Genomic DNA, 22,177 nt, shown 5'->3' with positions numbered 1-22,177 from the left:
TTCGGCGTTTCGGGCATCCTAGACTTAACTCGGAGGCATTGCTCCACCAGATCGAATAGCTAGGGCCTAAGAAGTCAACGCCAGAAGCATAAAATACAATATAAATACAACAGCTTTTCCATCGTAAAAAACGAATAATTGCAACCAGTGTGAAAGTAATTGTCACTTCTACGTTCCGGGCAACCTAGGCTTCACTCTAGGGCGTTGCTCCACCAGACCAAACAGTTAGGGCATTAGAAGTCAACGCCAGAAGCATAAAATACAAAATAAATAGAACAGTTTTTCCATTGTATAAAACGAATAATTGCTACCAGTGTAAAAGTTATGGTCATTTCTACGTTCCGGGCAACCTAGGCTTCACCGTAGGGCATTGTTCCACCAGATCGAATAGTCACGGCCTTAGAAGTCAGCGCCAGAAGCATAAAATACAATAAAGATGCAACAGTTTTTCCATCGTTTAACAGGAATAACTGCAACCAGTGTGAATGTACTGGCCATTTCTACGATCCGGTTAACCTAGGTTTCACTCTAGGGCGTTGCTCTACCAGATCGAATAGCTAGGGACTTAGAATTCAACGCCAGAAGGATAAAATACAATATAAGTACAACAGTTATTCCATCGTATAAAACGAATAGTTGCAAACATTGTAAAAGTAATGGTCACTTCTACGTTCCGGGCAACCTAGGCGTCACTATAGGGCGTTGCTCCACCACATCTAATAGCTACGACCTTAGAAGTCAACGCCAGAGGCATAAAATACAATATAAATACAACAGCTTTTCCATCGTACAAAATGAATAATAGCAAACAGTGTGAAAGTAATTGTCATTTCTACGTTCCGGGCAACCTAGGCTTCACTCTTCGTCGTTGCTCCACCATATCAAATAGCTAGCGACTTAGAATTAAACGCCAGAAGCATAAAATACAATAAAGATGCAAAAGTTTTTCCATCGTATAACAGGAATAACTGCAAACAGTATGAAAGTACTGGACATTTCTACGTTCCGGTTAACCTAGGTTTCACTCTAGGGCGTTGCTCCACCAGATCGAATAGCTAGCGACTTAGAATTCAACGCCATAAGAATAAAATACAATATAAGTACAACAGTTTTTCCATCGTATAAAATGAATAATTGCAAGCAGTGTGAAAGTTATGGTCATTTCTGCATTTCGAGCAACCTAGGCTTCACTCTAGGGCGTTGCTCCACCTGATCGAATAGTCAGGGCCTTAGAAGTCAACGCCCGAAGCATTAAATACAAAATAAATAGAACAGTTTTTCCATTGTATCAAACGAATAATTGCTACCAGTGTGAAAGTTATGGTCATTTCTACGTTCCGCGCAACCTGGGCTTTATTCTAGGGCGTTGTTCCACTAGATGGAATAGTTAGGGCCTAAGAAGTCAACGCCAGATGCATAAAATACGATATAAATACAACAGCTTTTCCATCGTATAAAACAAATAATTGCAACCAGTGTGAAAGTTATGGTCATTTTTACGTTCCGGGCAACCTAGGCTTCACTGTATGGCCTTCTTCCACCACATCGAATAGCTACGGCCTCAGAAGTCAGCGCCTGAAGTATAAAATACAACAAAAAAATACAACAGTCTTTCCATCCTATAACAGGAATAATTGCAACCCGTGTGAAAGTGATGGTCATTTCTACGTTCCAGGCAACCTAGGCTTCACTCTAGGGCGTTGCTCCACTAGATCAAATAGTTAGGGCCTTAGAAGTCGACGCCAGATGCAGAAAAAACAATATAAATACAACAGTTCTTCCACCGTATAGCAGGGATAATTGCAGCCAGCGTGGAAGTAGTGGTCATTTCAACGTTCCGGGCAACCTATGCTTCATTCTAGGGCGTTGCTCCACCAGATCGAATAGTTAGGGCCTTAGAAAACAACGACAGAAGCATAAAATACAATAAAGATGCAACAGTTTTTCCATCGTAAAACAGGAATAATTGCAACCAGTGTGAAGGTAATGGTCTTTTCTACGTTCCGGGCTTCCTAGGCTTCACTCTAGGGCAGTGCACCACCAGATCAAATAGTTAGGGCCTAAGAAGTCAACGCCAGAAGCATAAAATGCAACATAAATACAACAGATTTTCCATCGTATATAATGTATATTTGCAAACAGTGTGAAAGTAATGGTCATTTCTACGTACCGGGCAACCTAGGCTCCACTCTCGGGCGTTGCTCCACCAAATCGAATAGCTAGCGCCTTAGAAGTCAACGCCAGAAGCATAAAATACAATATAAGTACAAAAGTTTTTCCATCGTATAAAACGAATAATTGCAAACAGTGTGAAAGATATGGACATTTCTACGTTCCGGGCTACCTAGGCTTCACTCTATGGCGTTCTTCCACCACATCGAATAGTTAGGGACTAAGAAGTCAACGCCAGAAGAATAAAATACAATATAAGTACAAAAGCTTTTCCACCGTATAAAACGAATAATTGCAAACAGTGTGAAAGATATGGTCATTTCTACGTCCCGGGCAACCTAGGCTTCACTCTAGGGCGTTGCTCCACCAGATCGAATAGCTAGGGCCTTAGAAGTCAACGCCTGAAGTTTAAAATACAATAAAAATACAACAGACTTTCCATTCTATAACAGGAATAATTGCAACCCGTGTGAAAGTGATGGTCATTTCTATGTTCCAGGCAACCTAGGCTTCACCCTAGGGCGTTGCTCCACCAGATGGAATAGTAAGGGACTAAGAAGTCAACGCCAGAAGCATAAAACACTATATGAATACAACAGTTTTTCCATCATATAAAACGAATAATTGCAACCAGGATGAAAGTTATGGTCATTTCTACTTTCCGGGCAACCTAGGCTTCACTCTAGGGCGTTGCTCCACCAGATCGAATAGTTAGGGCCTTAGAAGTCAACGCCAGAAGCATAAAATACAAAATAAATAAAACAGCTTTTCCATCGTATAAAACGAATAATTGCTACCAGTGTGAAAGTTATGGCCATTTCTACGTTCTGCGCAACCTAGGCTTCACCCTAGGGCTTTGTTCCACAAGATGGAATAGTTAGGGCCTAAGAAGTCAACGCCAGAAGCAGAAAATACGATATAAATACAACAGCTTTTCCATCGTATAAAACGAAAAATTGCAACCAGTGTGGAAGTTATGGTCATTTCTACGTTCCGGGCAACCTAGCCTTCACTCTAGGGCGTTGCTCGACCAGTTAGAATAGCTAGGGCCTTAGAAGTCAACGCCCAAAGCATAAAATACAAAATAAATAGAACAGTTTTTCCATCGTATAAAACGAATAATTGCTACCAGTGCGAAAGTTATGGTCATTGCTACGTTCCGCGCAACCTAGGCTTCACCCAAGGGCGTTTTCCCACCAGATGGAATAGTTAGGGCCTAAGAAGTCAACGCCAGAAGCATAAAATACGATATAAATACAACAGCTTTTCCATCGTATAAGACGAATAATTGCAGCCAGTGAGAATGTAATGGTCATTTCTACGTTCTGGGCAGCCTAGGCTTCACTCTATGGCGTTCTTCCACCACATCGAAAAGCAACGGCCTCAGAAGTCAACGCCAGAAGCATAAAATACAATATAAATATAACAGTTTTTCCATCGTATAAAACGAATAGTAGCAACCAGTGTGAAAGTTATGGTCATTTCTACGTCCCGGGCAACCTAGGCTTCACTCTAGGGCGTTGCTCCACCAGATCAAACAGTTAGGGCCTTAGAAGTCAACGCCCGAAGCATAAAACACAATATAAATAGAACGGTTTTTCCATTGTATAAAACGAATGATTGCTACCAGTGTAAAAGTTATGGTCATTTCTACGTTCCGGGCAACCTAGGCTTCACCCTAGGGCGTTGTTCCACCATATCGAATAGTTAGGTCCTTAGAAGTGAACGCCAGAAGCATAAAATACAATAAAAATGCAACAGTTTTTCCATCGTATAACAGGAATAATTGCAAACAGTGTAAAGGTAATGGTGTGTTCTACGCTCCGGGCAACCTAGGCTTGACACAACGGCGTTGTTTCACCAGATCGAATAGTTAGGGCCTTAGGAGTAATCGCCAGAAGCATAAAATACAATACAAATACAACAGCTTTTACCTCGTATATAATGTGTATTTGCAAACAGTGTGAAAGCAATGGTCATTTCTACGTTCCGGGCAACCTAGGCCTCACTCTAGGGCGTAGCTCCACCACATGGAATAGCTCCGGCCTTAGAAGTCAACGCCTGAAGCATGAAACGCAATAGAAATACAACAGTTTTTTCATCCTATTACAGGAATAATTGCAACAAGCGTGAAGGTAATGGTTATTTCTACATGCCGAGCAACCTAGGCTTCACTCTAGGGCGTTGCTCCACTAGATCAAATAGTTAGGGCCTTAGAAGTCGACGCCAGATGCAGAAAAAACAATATAAATACAACAGTTCTTCCATCGTATAGCAGGGATAATTGCAGCCAGCGTGGAAGTAGTGGTCATTTTAACGTTCCGGGCAACCTATGCTTCATTCTAGGGCGTTGCTCCACCAGATCGAATAGTTAGGGCCTTAGAAAACAACGACAGAAGCATAAAATACAATAAAAATACAACAGTTTTTCTGTCGTATAACAGGAATAATTGCAAACAGAGAGAAGGTAATGGTCATTTCTACTTTCCGGGCAACCTAGGCTTCACTCTAGGGCGTTGCTCCACCAGATCGAATAGTTAGGGCCTTAGAAGTCAACGCCAGAAGCATAAAATACAAAATAAATAAAACAGCTTTTCCATCGTATAAAACGAATAATTGCTACCAGTGTGAAAGTTATGGCCATTTCTACGTTCCGCGCAACCTAGGCTTCACCCTAGGGCTTTGTTCCACCAGATGGAATAGTTAGGGCCTAAGAAGTCAACGCCAGAAGCATAAAATACGATATAATACAACAGCTTTTCCATCGTATAAAACGAAAAATTGCAACCAGTGTGGAAGTTATGGTCATTTCTACGTTCCGGGCAACCTAGGCTTCACTCTAGGGCGTTGCTCGACCAGTTAGAATAGCTAGGGCCTTAGAAGTCAACGCCCGAAGCATAAAATACAAAATAAATAGAACAGTTTTTCCATCGTATAAAACGAATAATAGCTACCAGTGTGAAAGTTATGGTCATTGCTACGTTCCGCGCAACCTAGGCTTCACCCTAGGGCTTTGTTCCACCAGATGGAATAGTTAGGGCCTAAGAAGTCAACGCCAGAAGCATAAAATACGATATAAATACAACAGTTTTTCCATCATATAAAACGAATGATAGCAACCAGTGTGAAAGTTATGGTCATTACTACGTTACGGGCAACCTAGGCTGCACTCTAGTGCGTTGCTCCACCAGATCGAATAGTTAGGGCCTTAGAAGTCAACGCCCGAAACATAAAATACAAAATAAATAAAACAGTTTTTCCATCGTATAAAACGAAAAATTGCAAACAGTGTGAAAGATATGGACATTTCTACGATCCGGGCTACCTAGGCTTCACTCTATGGCGTTCTTCCACCACATCGAATAGCAACGGCCTTAGAAGTCAACGCCAGAAGCATAAAATGCAATAAAAATGCAACAGTTTTTCCATCGTATAACAGGATTAATTGCAACCAGTTTGAAAGTGATGGTCATTTCTACGTTCCGGGCCACCCAGGCTTCACTCTAGGGCGTTGCTCCACTAGATCGAATAGCTAGGGCCACTGAAGTCAACGCCAGAAGCATAAAATACGATATAAATACAACAGCTTTTCCATCGTATAAAAGAAAATAATTGCAAACAGTGTGTAGGTAATGGTCATTTCTACGTTCCGGGCAACCTAGGCTTCACCCTAGGGCGTTGCTCCACCAGATCAAACAGTTAGGGCCTTAGAAGTCAACGCCCGAAGCATAAAATACAAAATAAATAGAACAGTTTTTCCATTGTATAAAACGAATAATTGCTACCAGTGTAAAAGTTATGGTCATTTCTGCGTTCCGGGCAACCTAGGCTTCACCCTAGGGCGTTGTTGCACCAGATCGAATACTTAGGGCCTAGGAAGTGAACGCCAGAAGCATAAAATACAATATAAATACAACAGTTTTTCCATCGTATAAAACGAATAATTGCAACCAGTGTGAAAGCTATGGTCATTTCTACATTCCGAGCAACCTAGGCTTCACTCTGGGGCGCTGCTTCGACAGATTGAATAGTCAGGTCCTTAGAAGTCAACGCCCGAAGCATAAAATGCAATAAAAATGCAACAGTTTTTCCATCGTATAACAGGATTAATTGCAACCAGTTTGAAAGTGATGGTCATTTCTACGTTCCGGGCCACCTAGGCTTCACTCTAGGGCGTTGCTCCACTAGATCGAATAGCTAGGGCCTTAGAAATCAACGCCAGAGCCATAAAATGCAATATAAATACAAGAGCTTCTCCATTGTATAAAACGAATAATTGCAACCAGTGTGAAAGCTATGGTCATTTCTACATTCCGAGCAACCTAGGCTTCACTCTAGGGCGTTGCTCCACCAGATCGAATAGTTAGGTCCTTTGAAGTCAACGCCAGAAGCATAAAATGCGATATAAATACAACAGCTTTTGCATCGTATAAAAGGAATAATTGCAAACAGTGTGAGAGTAATTGTCATTTCTACGTTCCGGGCAACCCAGGCTTCACTCTAGGGCGTTGCTCCACCAGATCGAATAGTTAGGGCCTTAGAAGTCAACGTCCGAAGCATAAAATATAAAATAAATAGAACAGCTTTTCCATCGTATAAAACGAAAAATTGATACCAGTGTGAAAGTTATGGTCATTTCTACTTTCCGGGATACCTAGGCTTCACCCTAGGCCGTTGTTCCACCAGATCGAATAGTTAGGGCCTAGGAAGTGAACGCCAGGAGCATAAAATACAATAGAAATACAACAGTTTTTCCATCATATAAAACGAATGATAGCAACCAGTGTGAAAGTTATGGTCATTACTACGTTACGGCAACCTAGGCTGCACTCTAGGGCGTTGCTCCACCAGATCGAATAGTTAGGGCCTTAGAAGTCAACGCCCGAAACATAAAATACAAAATAAATAAAACAGTTTTTCCATCGGATAAAACGAAAAATTGCAAACAGTGTGAAAGATATGGACATTTCTACGATCCGGGCTACCTACGCTTCACTCTATGGCGTTCTTCCACCACATCGAATAGCAACGGCCTTAGAAGTCAACGCCAGAAGCATAAAATGCAATAAAAATACAACAGTTTTTCCATCGTATAACAGGATTAATTGCAACCAGTTTGAAAGTGATGGTCATTTCTACGTTCCGGGCCACCTAGGCTTCACTCTAGGGCGTTGCTCCACTAGATCGAATAGCTAGGGCCACTGAAGTCAACGCCAGAAGCATAAAATACGATATAAATACAACAGCTTTTCCATCGTATAAAAGAAAATAATTGCAAACTGTGTGAAGGTAATGGTCATTTCTACGTTCCGGGCAACCTAGGCTTCACTCTAGGGCGTTGCTCCACCAGACCAAACAGTTAGGGCATTAGAAGTCAACGCCCGAAGAATAAAATACAAAATAAATAGAACAGTTTTTCCATTGTATAAAACGAAGAATTGCTACCAGTGTAAAAGTTATGGTCATTTCTACGTTCCGGGCAACCTAGGCTTCACCCTAGGGCGTTGCTCCACCAGATCGAATAGTCAGGGCCTAAGAAGTGAACGCCAGAAGCATACAATGCAATAAAAATACAACAGTCTTTCCATCCTATAACAGGAATAATTGCAACCCGTGTGAAAGTGATGGTCATTTCTACGTTCCGGGCAACCTAGGCTTCACCCTAGGGCATTGTTCCATCAGATCGAATAGTTAGGCCCTAAGAAGTGAACGCCAGAAGCATAAAATACAATATAAATACAACAGTTTTTCCATCGTATACAACGAATAATAGCAACCAGTGTGAAAGTTATGGTCATTTCTACGTTCCGGGCAACCTAGGCTTCACTCTAGGGCGTTGCTCCACCAGATCGAATAGTTAGGGCCTTAGAAGTCAACGTCCGAAGCAGAAAATATAAAATAAAAGAACAGCTTTTCCATCGTATAAAACGAAAAAGTGCTACCAGTGTGAAAGTTATAGTCATTTCTACTTTCCGGGAAACCTAGGCTTCACCCTAGGCCGTTGTTCCACCAGATCGAATAGTTAGGGCCTAAGAAGTGAACGCCAGAAGCATACAATGCAATAAAAATACAACAGTCTTTCCATCCTATAACAGGAATAATTGCAACCCGTGTGAAAGTGATGGTCATTTCTACGTTCCGGGCAACCTAGGCTTCACCCTAGGGCATTGTTCCATCAGATCGAATAGTTAGGCCCTAAGAAGTCAACGCCCGAAGCATAAAATGCAATAAAAATGCAACAGTTTTTCCATCGTATAACAGGATTAATGGCAACCAGTTTGAAAGTGATGGTCATTTCTACGTTCCGGGCAACCTAGGCTTCACTCTAGGGCGTTGCTCCACTAGATCGAATAGCTAGGGCCTTAGAAATCAACGCCAGAGCCATAAAATGCAATATAAATACAAGAGCTTCTCCATTGTATAATACGTATAATTGCTACCAGTGTAAAAGTTATGGTCATTTCTACGTTCCGGGCAACCTAGGCTTCACCCTAGGGCATTGTTCCATCAGATCGAATAGTTAGGCCCTAAGAAGTGAACGCCAGAATCATAAAATACAATATAAATACAACAGTTTTTCCATCGTAGAAAACGAATAATTGCAACCAGTGTGAAAGTTATGGTCATTTCTATATTACGAGCAACCTAGGCTTCACTCTAGGGCGGTGCTCCACCATATCCAATAGCTACGGCCTTAGAAGCCTACGCCTGAAGCATAAAATACAATAAAAATACAACGGTCTTTTCATCGTATAACAGGAATAATTGCAACAAGCGTGAAAGTAATGATCATTTCGGCGTTTCGGGCATCCTAGACTTAACTCGGAGGCATTGCTCCACCAGATCGAATAGCTAGGGCCTAAGAAGTCAACGCCAGAAGCATAAAATACAATATAAATACAACAGCTTTTCCATCGTAAAAAACGAATAATTGCAACCAGTGTGAAAGTAATTGTCATTTCTACGTTCCGGGCAACCTAGGCTTCACTCTAGGGCGTTGCTCCACCAGACCAAACAGTTAGGGCATTAGAAGTCAACGCCAGAAGCATAAAATACAAAATAAATAGAACAGTTTTTCCATTGTATAAAACGAATAATTGCTACCAGTGTAAAAGTTATGGTCATTTCTACGTTCCGGGCAACCTAGGCTTCACCCTAGGGCATTGTTCCACCAGATCGAATAGTCACGGCCTTAGAAGTCAGCGCCAGAAGCATAAAATACAATAAAGATGCAACAGTTTTTCCATCGTTTAACAGGAATAACTGCAACCAGTGTGAATGTACTGGCCATTTCTACGATCCGGTTAACCTAGGTTTCACTCTAGGGCGTTGCTCTACCAGATCGAATAGCTAGGGACTTAGAATTCAACGCCAGAAGGATAAAATACAATATAAGTACAACAGTTATTCCATCGTATAAAACGAATAGTTGCAAACATTGTAAAAGTAATGGTCACTTCTACGTTCCGGGCAACCTAGGCGTCACTATAGGGCGTTGCTCCACCACATCTAATAGCTACGACCTTAGAAGTCAACGCCAGAGGCATAAAATACAATATAAATACAACAGCTTTTCCATCGTACAAAATGAATAATAGCAAACAGTGTGAAAGTAATTGTCATTTCTACGTTCCGGGCAACCTAGGCTTCACTCTTCGTCGTTGCTCCACCATATCAAATAGCTAGCGACTTAGAATTAAACGCCAGAAGCATAAAATACAATAAAGATGCAAAAGTTTTTCCATCGTATAACAGGAATAACTGCAAACAGTATGAAAGTACTGGACATTTCTACGTTCCGGTTAACCTAGGTTTCACTCTAGGGCGTTGCTCCACCAGATCGAATAGCTAGCGACTTAGAATTCAACGCCATAAGAATAAAATACAATATAAGTACAACAGTTTTTCCATCGTATAAAATGAATAATTGCAAGCAGTGTGAAAGTTATGGTCATTTCTGCATTTCGAGCAACCTAGGCTTCACTCTAGGGCGTTGCTCCACCTGATCGAATAGTCAGGGCCTTAGAAGTCAACGCCCGAAGCATTAAATACAAAATAAATAGAACAGTTTTTCCATTGTATCAAACGAATAATTGCTACCAGTGTGAAAGTTATGGTCATTTCTACGTTCCGCGCAACCTGGGCTTTATTCTAGGGCGTTGTTCCACTAGATGGAATAGTTAGGGCCTAAGAAGTCAACGCCAGATGCATAAAATACGATATAAATACAACAGCTTTTCCATCGTATAAAACAAATAATTGCAACCAGTGTGAAAGTTATGGTCATTTTTACGTTCCGGGCAACCTAGCCTTCACTGTATGGCCTTCTTCCACCACATCGAATAGCTACGGCCTCAGAAGTCAGCGCCTGAAGTATAAAATACAACAAAAAAATACAACAGTCTTTCCATCCTATAACAGGAATAATTGCAACCCGTGTGAAAGTGATGGTCATTTCTACGTTCCAGGCAACCTAGGCTTCACTCTAGGGCGTTGCTCCACTAGATCAAATAGTTAGGGCCTTAGAAGTCGACGCCAGATGCAGAAAAAACAATATAAATACAACAGTTCTTCCACCGTATAGCAGGGATAATTGCAGCCAGCGTGGAAGTAGTGGTCATTTCAACGTTCCGGGCAACCTATGCTTCATTCTAGGGCGTTGCTCCACCAGATCGAATAGTTAGGGCCTTAGAAAACAACGACAGAAGCATAAAATACAATAAAGATGCAACAGTTTTTCCATCGTAAAACAGGAATAATTGCAACCAGTGTGAAGGTAATGGTCTTTTCTACGTTCCGGGCTTCCTAGGCTTCACTCTAGGGCAGTGCACCACCAGATCAAATAGTTAGGGCCTAAGAAGTCAACGCCAGAAGCATAAAATGCAACATAAATACAACAGATTTTCCATCGTATATAATGTATATTTGCAAACAGTGTGAAAGTAATGGTCATTTCTACGTACCGGGCAACCTAGGCTCCACTCTCGGGCGTTGCTCCACCAAATCGAATAGCTAGCGCCTTAGAAGTCAACGCCAGAAGCATAAAATACAATATAAGTACAAAAGTTTTTCCATCGTATAAAACGAATAATTGCAAACAGTGTGAAAGATATGGACATTTCTACGTTCCGGGCTACCTAGGCTTCACTCTATGGCGTTCTTCCACCACATCGAATAGTTAGGGACTAAGAAGTCAACGCCAGAAGAATAAAATACAATATAAGTACAAAAGCTTTTCCACCGTATAAAACGAATAATTGCAAACAGTGTGAAAGATATGGTCATTTCTACGTCCCGGGCAACCTAGGCTTCACTCTAGGGCGTTGCTCCACCAGATCGAATAGCTAGGGCCTTAGAAGTCAACGCCTGAAGTTTAAAATACAATAAAAATACAACAGACTTTCCATTCTATAACAGGAATAATTGCAACCCGTGTGAAAGTGATGGTCATTTCTATGTTCCAGGCAACCTAGGCTTCACCCTAGGGCGTTGCTCCACCAGATGGAATAGTAAGGGACTAAGAAGTCAACGCCAGAAGCATAAAACACTATATGAATACAACAGTTTTTCCATCATATAAAACGAATAATTGCAACCAGGATGAAAGTTATGGTCATTTCTACTTTCCGGGCAACCTAGGCTTCACTCTAGGGCGTTGCTCCACCAGATCGAATAGTTAGGGCCTTAGAAGTCAACGCCAGAAGCATAAAATACAAAATAAATAAAACAGCTTTTCCATCGTATAAAACGAATAATTGCTACCAGTGTGAAAGTTATGGCCATTTCTACGTTCTGCGCAACCTAGGCTTCACCCTAGGGCTTTGTTCCACAAGATGGAATAGTTAGGGCCTAAGAAGTCAACGCCAGAAGCAGAAAATACGATATAAATACAACAGCTTTTCCATCGTATAAAACGAAAAATTGCAACCAGTGTGGAAGTTATGGTCATTTCTACGTTCCGGGCAACCTAGCCTTCACTCTAGGGCGTTGCTCGACCAGTTAGAATAGCTAGGGCCTTAGAAGTCAACGCCCAAAGCATAAAATACAAAATAAATAGAACAGTTTTTCCATCGTATAAAACGAATAATTGCGACCAGTGCGAAAGTTATGGTCATTGCTACGTTCCGCGCAACCTAGGCTTCACCCAAGGGCGTTTTCCCACCAGATGGAATAGTTAGGGCCTAAGAAGTCAACGCCAGAAGCATAAAATACGATATAAATACAACAGCTTTTCCATCGTATAAGACGAATAATTGCAGCCAGTGAGAATGTAATGGTCATTTCTACGTTCTGGGCAGCCTAGGCTTCACTCTATGGCGTTCTTCCACCACATCGAAAAGCAACGGCCTCAGAAGTCAACGCCAGAAGCATAAAATACAATATAAATATAACAGTTTTTCCATCGTATAAAACGAATAGTAGCAACCAGTGTGAAAGTTATGGTCATTTCTACGTCCCGGGCAACCTAGGCTTCACTCTAGGGCGTTGCTCCACCAGATCAAACAGTTAGGGCCTTAGAAGTCAACGCCCGAAGCATAAAACACAAAATAAATAGAACGGTTTTTCCATTGTATAAAACGAATGATTGCTACCAGTGTAAAAGTTATGGTCATTTCTACGTTCCGGGCAACCTAGGCTTCACCCTAGGGCGTTGTTCCACCATATCGAATAGTTAGGTCCTTAGAAGTGAACGCCAGAAGCATAAAATACAATAAAAATGCAACAGTTTTTCCATCGTATAACAGGAATAATTGCAAACAGTGTAAAGGTAATGGTGTGTTCTACGCTCCGGGCAACCTAGGCTTGACACAACGGCGTTGTTTCACCAGATCGAATAGTTAGGGCCTTAGGAGTAATCGCCAGAAGCATAAAATACAATACAAATACAACAGCTTTTACCTCGTATATAATGTGTATTTGCAAACAGTGTGAAAGCAATGGTCATTTCTACGTTCCGGGCAACCTAGGCCTCACTCTAGGGCGTAGCTCCACCACATGGAATAGCTCCGGCCTTAGAAGTCAACGCCTGAAGCATGAAACGCAATAGAAATACAACAGTTTTTTCATCCTATTACAGGAATAATTGCAACAAGCGTGAAGGTAATGGTTATTTCTACATGCCGAGCAACCTAGGCTTCACTCTAGGGCGTTGCTCCACTAGATCAAATAGTTAGGGCCTTAGAAGTCGACGCCAGATGCAGAAAAAACAATATAAATACAACAGTTCTTCCATCGTATAGCAGGGATAATTGCAGCCAGCGTGGAAGTAGTGGTCATTTCAACGTTCCGGGCAACCTATGCTTCATTCTAGGGCGTTGCTCCACCAGATCGAATAGTTAGGGCCTTAGAAAACAACGACAGAAGCATAAAATACAATAAAAATACAACAGTTTTTCTGTCGTATAACAGGAATAATTGCAAACAGAGAGAAGGTAATGGTCATTTCTACTTTCCGGGCAACCTAGGCTTCACTCTAGGGCGTTGCTCCACCAGATCGAATAGTTAGGGCCTTAGAAGTCAACGCCAGAAGCATAAAATACAAAATAAATAAAACAGCTTTTCCATCGTATAAAACGAATAATTGCTACCGGTGTGAAAGTTATGGCCATTTCTACGTTCCGCGCAACCTAGGCTTCACCCTAGGGCTTTGTTCCACCAGATGGAATAGTTAGGGCCTAAGAAGTCAACGCCAGAAGCATAAAATACGATATAATACAACAGCTTTTCCATCGTATAAAACGAAAAATTGCAACCAGTGTGGAAGTTATGGTCATTTCTACGTTCCGGGCAACCTAGGCTTCACTCTAGGGCGTTGCTCGACCAGTTAGAATAGCTAGGGCCTTAGAAGTCAACGCCCGAAGCATAAAATACAAAATAAATAGAACAGTTTTTCCATCGTATAAAACGAATAATAGCTACCAGTGTGAAAGTTATGGTCATTGCTACGTTCCGCGCAACCTAGGCTTCACCCTAGGGCTTTGTTCCACCAGATGGAATAGTTAGGGCCTAAGAAGTCAACGCCAGAAGCATAAAATACGATATAATACAACAGCTTTTCCATCGTATAAAACGAAAAATTGCAACCAGTGTGGAAGTTATGGTCATTTCTACGTTCCGGGCAACCTAGGCTTCACTCTAGGGCGTTGCTCGACCAGTTAGAATAGCTAGGGCCTTAGAAGTCAACGCCCGAAGCATAAAATACAAAATAAATAGAACAGTTTTTCCATCGTATAAAACGAATAATTGCTACCAGTGTGAAAGTTATGGTCATTGCTACGTTCCGCGCAACCTAGGCTTCACCCAAGGGCGTTTTCCCACCAGATGGAATAGTTAGGGCCTAAGAAGTCAACGCCAGAAGCATAAAATACGATATAAATACAACAGCTTTTCCATCGTATAAGACGAATAATTGCAGCCAGTGAGAATGTAATGGTCATTTCTACGTTCTGGGCAGCCTAGGCTTCACTCTAGGGCATTGCTCCACCAGATCGAATAATTAGGGCCTTAGAAATCAACGCCAGAAGCATAAAATACGATATAAATACAACAGCTTTTCCATCGTATAAAACGAAAAATTGCAACCAGTGTGGAAGTTATGGTCATTTCTACGTTCCGGGCAACCTAGGCTTCACTCTAGGGCGTTGCTCGACCAGTTAGAATAGCTAGGGCCTTAGAAGTCAGCGCCCGAAGCATAAAATACAAAATAAATAGAACAGTTTTTCCATCGTATAAAACGAATAATTGCTACCAGTGTGAAAGTTATGGTCATTGCTACGTTCCGCGCAACCTAGGCTTCACCCAAGGGCGTTTTTCCACCAGGTGGAATAGTTAGGTCCTTAGAAGTGAACGCCAGAAGCATAAAATACAATAAAAATGCAACAGTTTTTCCATCGTATAACAGGAATAATTGCAAACAGTGTAAAGGTAATGGTGTGTTCTACGCTCCGGGCAACCTAGGCTTGACACAACGGCGTTGTTCCACCAGATCGAATAGTTAGGGCCTTAGGAGTAAACGCCAGAAGCATAAAATACAATATAAATACAACAGCTTTTACCTCGTATATAATGTGTATTTGCAAACAGTGTGAAAGCAATGGTCATTTCTACGTTCCGGGCAACCTAGGCCTCACTCTAGGGCGTAGCTCCACCACATGGAATAGCTCCGGCCTTAGAAGTCAACGCCTGAAGCATGAAACGCAATAAAAATACAACAGTTTTTTCATCCTATAACAGGAATAATTGCAACAAGCGTGAAGGTAATGGTTATTTCTACATTCCGAGCAACCTAGGCTTCACTCTAGGGCGTTGCTCCACTAGATCAAATAGTTAGGGCCTTAGAAGTCGACGCCAGATGCAGAAAAACCAATATAAATACAACAGTTCTTCCACCGTATAGCAGGGATAATTGCAGCCAGCGTGGAAGTAGTGGTCATTTCAACGTTCCGGGCAACCTATGCTTCATTCTAGGGCGTTGCTCCACCAGATCGAATAGTTAGGGCCTTAGAAAACAACGACAGAAGCATAAAATACAATAAAGATGCAACAGTTTTTCCATCGTAAAACAGGAATAATTGCAACCAGTGTGAAGGTAATGGTCTTTTCTACGTTCCGGGCAACCTAGGCTTCACTCTAGGGCGGTGCACCACCAGATCAAATAGTTAGGGCCTAAGAAGTCAACGCCAGAAGCATAAAATACAACATAAATACAACAGATTTTCCATCGTATATAATGTATATTTGCAAACAGTGTGAAAGTAATGGTCATTTCTACGTACCGGGCAACCTAGGCTCCACTCTCGGGCGTTGCTCCACCAAATCGAATAGCTAGGGCCTTAGAAGTCAACGCCAGAAGCATAAAATACAATATAAGTACAAAAGTTTTTCAATCGTATAAAACGAATAATTGCAAACAGTGTGAAAGATATGGACATTTCTACGTTCCGGGCTACCTAGGCTTCACTCTATGGCGTTCTTCCACCACATCGAATAGTTAGGGACTAAGAAGTCAACGCCAGAAGAATAAAATACAATATAAGTACAAATGTTTTTCCATCGTATAAAACGAATAATTGCAAATAGTGTGAAAGATATGCACATTTCTACGTTCCGGGCAACATAGGCTTCACTCTAGGGCGTTGCTCGACCAGATCGAATAGCTAGGGCCTTAGAAGTCAACGCCTGAAGTATAAAATACAATAAAAATACAACAGTCTTTCCATCCTATAACAGGAATAGTTGCAACCCGTGTGAAAGTGATGGTCATTTCTACGTTCCAGGTTACCTAGGCTTCACCCTAGGGCGTTGTTCCACCAGATGGAATAGTAAGGGACTAAGAAGTCAACGCCAGAAGCATAGAAAGCTATATAAATACAACAGCTTTTCCATCATATGAAACGCATAATTGCAACCAGGATGAAAGTTATGGTCATTTCTACTTTCCGGGCAACCTAGGCTTCACTCTAGAGCGTTGCTCCACCAGATCGAATAGTTAGGGCCTTAGAAGTCAACGCCAGAAGCATAAAATACAAAATAAATAAAACAGTTTTTCCATCGTATAAAACGAATAATTGCTACCCGTGTTAACGTTATGGTCATTTCTACGTTCCGCGCAACCTAGGCTTCACTTTAGGGCGTTTCTCCACCAGATCGAATAGTTAGGTCCTTAGAAGTCAACGCCAGAAGCATAAAATACGATATAAATACAACAGCTTTTCCATCGTATAAAACGAATAATTGCAACCAGTGTGGAAGTTATGGTCATTTCTACTTTCCGGGCAACCTAGGCTTCACCCTAGGGCGTTGTTCCACCATATCGAATAGCTAGGGCCTTAGAAGTCAACGCCAGAAGCATAAATACAATATAAGTAAAAAAGTTTTTCCATCGTATAAAACGAATAATTGCAAACAGTGTGAAAGGTATGGACATTTCTACGTTCCGGGCTACCTAGGCTTCACTCTATGGCGTTCTTCCACCACATCGAATAGTTAGGGACTAAGAAGTCAACGCCAGAAGGATAAAATACAATATAAGTACAAAGGTTTTTCCATCGTATAAAACGAATAATTGCAAACAGTGTGAAAGATATGGACATTTCTACGTTCCGGGCTACCTAGGCTTCACTCTATGGCGTTCTTCCACCACATCGAAAAGCAACGGCCTCAGAAGTCAACGCCAGAAGCATAAAATACAATATAAATATAACAGTTTTTCCATCGTATAAAACGAATAGTAGCAACCAGTGTGAAAGTTATGGTCATTTCTACGTCCCGGGCAACCTAGGCTTCACTCTAGGGCGTTGCTCCACCAGATCAAACAGTTAGGGCCTTAGAAGTCAACGCCCGAAGCATAAAACACAAAATAAATAGAACGGTTTTTCCTTTGTATAAAACGAATGATTGCTACCAGTGTAAAAGTTATGGTCATTTCTACGTTCCGGGCAACCTAGGCTTCACCCTAGGGCGTTGTTCCACCATATCGAATAGTTAGGTCCTTAGAAGTGAACGCCAGAAGCATAAAATACAATAAAAATGCAAAAGTTTTTCCATCGTATAACAGGAATAACTGCAAACAGTATGAAAGTACTGGACATTTCTACGTTCCGGTTAACCTAGGTTTCACTCTAGGGCGTTGCTCCACCAGATCGAATAGCTAGCGACTTAGAATTCAACGCCATAAGAATAAAATACAATATAAGTACAACAGTTTTTCCATCGTATAAAATGAATAATTGCAAGCAGTGTGAAAGTTATGGTCATTTCTGCATTTCGAGCAACCTAGGCTTCACTCTAGGGCGTTGCTCCACCTGATCGAATAGTCAGGGCCTTAGAAGTCAACGCCCGAAGCATTAAATACAAAATAAATAGAACAGTTTTTCCATTGTATCAAACGAATAATTGCTACCAGTGTGAAAGTTATGGTCATTTCTACGTTCCGCGCAACCTGGGCTTTATTCTAGGGCGTTGTTCCGCTAGATGGAATAGTTAGGGCCTAAGAAGTCAACGCCAGATGCATAAAATACGATATAAATACAACAGCTTTTCCATCGTATAAAACAAATAATTGCAACCAGTGTGAAAGTTATGGTCATTTTTACGTTCCGGGCAACCTAGGCTTCACTGTATGGCCTTCTTCCACCACATCGAATAGCTACGGCCTCAGAAGTCAGCGCCTGAAGTATAAAATACAACAAAAAAATACAACAGTCTTTCCATCCTATAACAGGAATAATTGCAACCCGTGTGAAAGTGATGGTCATTTCTACGTTCCAGGCAACCTAGGCTTCACTCTAGGGCGTTGCTCCACTAGATCAAATAGTTAGGGCCTTAGAAGTCGACGCCAGATGCAGAAAAAACAATATAAATACAACAGTTCTTCCACCGTATAGCAGGGATAATTGCAGCCAGCGTGGAAGTAGTGGTCATTTCAACGTTCCGGGCAACCTATGCTTCATTCTAGGGCGTTGCTCCACCAGATCGAATAGTTAGGGCCTTAGAAAACAACGACAGAAGCATAAAATACAATAAAGATGCAACAGTTTTTCCATCGTAAAACAGGAATAATTGCAACCAGTGTGAAGGTAATGGTCTTTTCTACGTTCCGGGCTTCCTAGGCTTCACTCTAGGGCAGTGCACCACCAGATCAAATAGTTAGGGCCTAACAAGTCAACGCCAGAAGCATAAAATGCAACATAAATACAACAGATTTTCCATCGTATATAATGTATATTTGCAAACAGTGTGAAAGTATTGGTCATTTCTACGTACCGGGCAACCTAGGCTCCACTCTCGGGCGTTGCTCCACCAAATCGAATAGCTAGCGCCTTAGAAGTCAACGCCAGAAGCATAAAATACAATATAAGTACAAAAGTTTTTCCATCGTATAAAACGAATAATTGCAAACAGTGTGAAAGATATGGACATTTCTACGTTCCGGGCTACCTAGGCTTCACTCTATGGCGTTCTTCCACCACATCGAATAGTTAGGGACTAAGAAGTCAACGCCAGAAGAATAAAATACAATATAAGTACAAAAGCTTTTCCACCGTATAAAACGAATAATTGCAAACAGTGTGAAAGATATGGTCATTTCTACGTCCCGGGCAACCTAGGCTTCACTCTAGGGCGTTGCTCCACCAGATCGAATAGCTAGGGCCTTAGAAGTCAACGCCTGAAGTTTAAAATACAATAAAAATACAACAGACTTTCCATTCTATAACAGGAATAATTGCAACCCGTGTGAAAGTGATGGTCATTTCTATGTTCCAGGCAACCTAGGCTTCACCCTAGGGCGTTGCTCCACCAGATGGAATAGTAAGGGACTAAGAAGTCAACGCCAGAAGCATAAAACACTATATGAATACAACAGTTTTTCCATCATATAAAACGAATAATTGCAACCAGGATGAAAGTTATGGTCATTTCTACTTTCCGGGCAACCTAGGCTTCACTCTAGGGCGTTGCTCCACCAGATCGAATAGTTAGGGCCTTAGAAGTCAACGCCAGAAGCATAAAATACAAAATAAATAAAACAGCTTTTCCATCGTATAAAACGAATAATTGCTACCAGTGTGAAAGTTATGGCCATTTCTACGTTCTGCGCAACCTAGGCTTCACCCTAGGGCTTTGTTCCACAAGATGGAATAGTTAGGGCCTAAGAAGTCAACGCCAGAAGCAGAAAATACGATATAAATACAACAGCTTTTCCATCGTATAAAACGAAAAATTGCAACCAGTGTGGAAGTTATGGTCATTTCTACGTTCCGGGCAACCGAGCCTTCACTCTAGGGCGTTGCTCGACCAGTTAGAATAGCTAGGGCCTTAGAAGTCAACGCCCAAAGCATAAAATACAAAATAAATAGAACAGTTTTTCCATCGTATAAAACGAATAATTGCTACCAGTGCGAAAGTTATGGTCATTGCTACGTTCCGCGCAACCTAGGCTTCACCCAAGGGCGTTTTCCCACCAGATGGAATAGTTAGGGCCTAAGAAGTCAACGCCAGAAGCATAAAATACGATGTAAATACAACAGCTTTTCCATCGTATAAGACGAATAATTGCAGCCAGTGAGAATGTAATGGTCATTTCTACGTTCTGGGCAGCCTAGGCTTCACTCTATGGCGTTCTTCCACCACATCGAAAAGCAACGGCCTCAGAAGTCAACGCCAGAAGCATAAAATACAATATAAATATAACAGTTTTTCCATCGTATAAAACGAATAGTAGCAACCAGTGTGAAAGTTATGGTCATTTCTACGTCCCGGGCAACCTCGGCTTCACTCTAGGGCGTTGCTCCACCAGATCAAACAGTTAGGGCCTTAGAAGTCAACGCCCGAAGCATAAAACACAAAATAAATAGAACGGTTTTTCCATTGTATAATACGAATGATTGCTACCAGTGTAAAAGTTATGGTCATTTCTACGTTCCGGGCAACCTAGGCTTCACCCTAGGGCGTTGTTACACCATATCGAATAGTTAGGTCCTTAGAAGTGAACGCCAGAAGCATAAAATACAATAAAAATGCAACAGTTTTTCCATCGTATAACAGGAATAATTGCAAACAGTGTAAAGGTAATGGTGTGTTCTACGCTCCGGGCAACCTAGGCTTGACACAACGGCGTTGTTTCACCAGATCGAATAGTTAGGGCCTTAGGAGTAATCGCCAGAAGCATAAAATACAATACAAATACAACAGCTTTTACCTCGTATATAATGTGTATTTGCAAACAGTGTGAAAGCAATGGTCATTTCTACGTTCCGGGCAACCTAGGCCTCACTCTAGGGCGTAGCTCCACCACATGGAATAGCTCCGGCCTTAGAAGTCAACGCCTGAAGCATGAAACGCAATAGAAATACAACAGTTTTTTCATCCTATTACAGGAATAATTGCAACAAGCGTGAAGGTAATGGTTATTTCTACATGCCGAGCAACCTAGGCTTCACTCTAGGGCGTTGCTCCACTAGATCAAATAGTTAGGGCCTTAGAAGTCGACGCCAGATGCAGAAAAAACAATATAAATACAACAGTTCTTCCATCGTATAGCAGGGATAATTGCAGCCAGCGTGGAAGTAGTGGTCATTTCAACGTTCCGGGCAACCTATGCTTCATTCTAGGGCGTTGCTCCACCAGATCGAATAGTTAGGGCCTTAGAAAACAACGACAGAAGCATAAAATACAATAAAAATACAACAGTTTTTCTGTCGTATAACAGGAATAATTGCAAACAGAGAGAAGGTAATGGTCATTTCTACTTTCCGGGCAACCTAGGCTTCACTCTAGGGCGTTGCTCCACCAGATCGAATAGTTAGGGCCTTAGAAGTCAACGCCAGAAGCATAAAATACAAAATAAATAAAACAGCTTTTCCATCGTATAAAACGAATAATTGCTACCAGTGTGAAAGTTATGGCCATTTCTACGTTCCGCGCAACCTAGGCTTCACCCTAGGGCTTTGTTCCACCAGATGGAATAGTTAGGGCCTAAGAAGTCAACGCCAGAAGCATAAAATACGATATAATACAACAGCTTTTCCATCGTATAAAACGAAAAATTGCAACCAGTGTGGAAGTTATGGTCATTTCTACGTTCCGGGCAACCTAGGCTTCACTCTAGGGCGTTGCTCGACCAGTTAGAATAGCTAGGGCCTTAGAAGTCAACGCCCGAAGCATAAAATACAAAATAAATAGAACAGTTTTTCCATCGTATAAAACGAATAATAGCTACCAGTGTGAAAGTTATGGTCATTGCTACGTTCCGCGCAACCTAGGCTTCACCCTAGGGCTTTGTTCCACCAGATGGAATAGTTAGGGCCTAAGAAGTCAACGCCAGAAGCATAAAATACGATATAATACAACAGCTTTTCCATCGTATAAAACGAAAAATTGCAACCAGTGTGGAAGTTATGGTCATTTCTACGTTCCGGGCAACCTAGGCTTCACTCTAGGGCGTTGCTCGACCAGTTAGAATAGCTAGGGCCTTAGAAGTCAACGCCCGAAGCATAAAATACAA

This window comes from Calliopsis andreniformis, unplaced genomic scaffold (assembly GCF_051401765.1).
Source record: "Calliopsis andreniformis isolate RMS-2024a unplaced genomic scaffold, iyCalAndr_principal scaffold0014, whole genome shotgun sequence".
NCBI lineage: Eukaryota > Metazoa > Arthropoda > Insecta > Hymenoptera > Andrenidae > Calliopsis > Calliopsis andreniformis.
The sequence above is the reverse complement of the archived record's forward strand: the minus strand, read 5'-3'. Positions refer to the sequence as shown.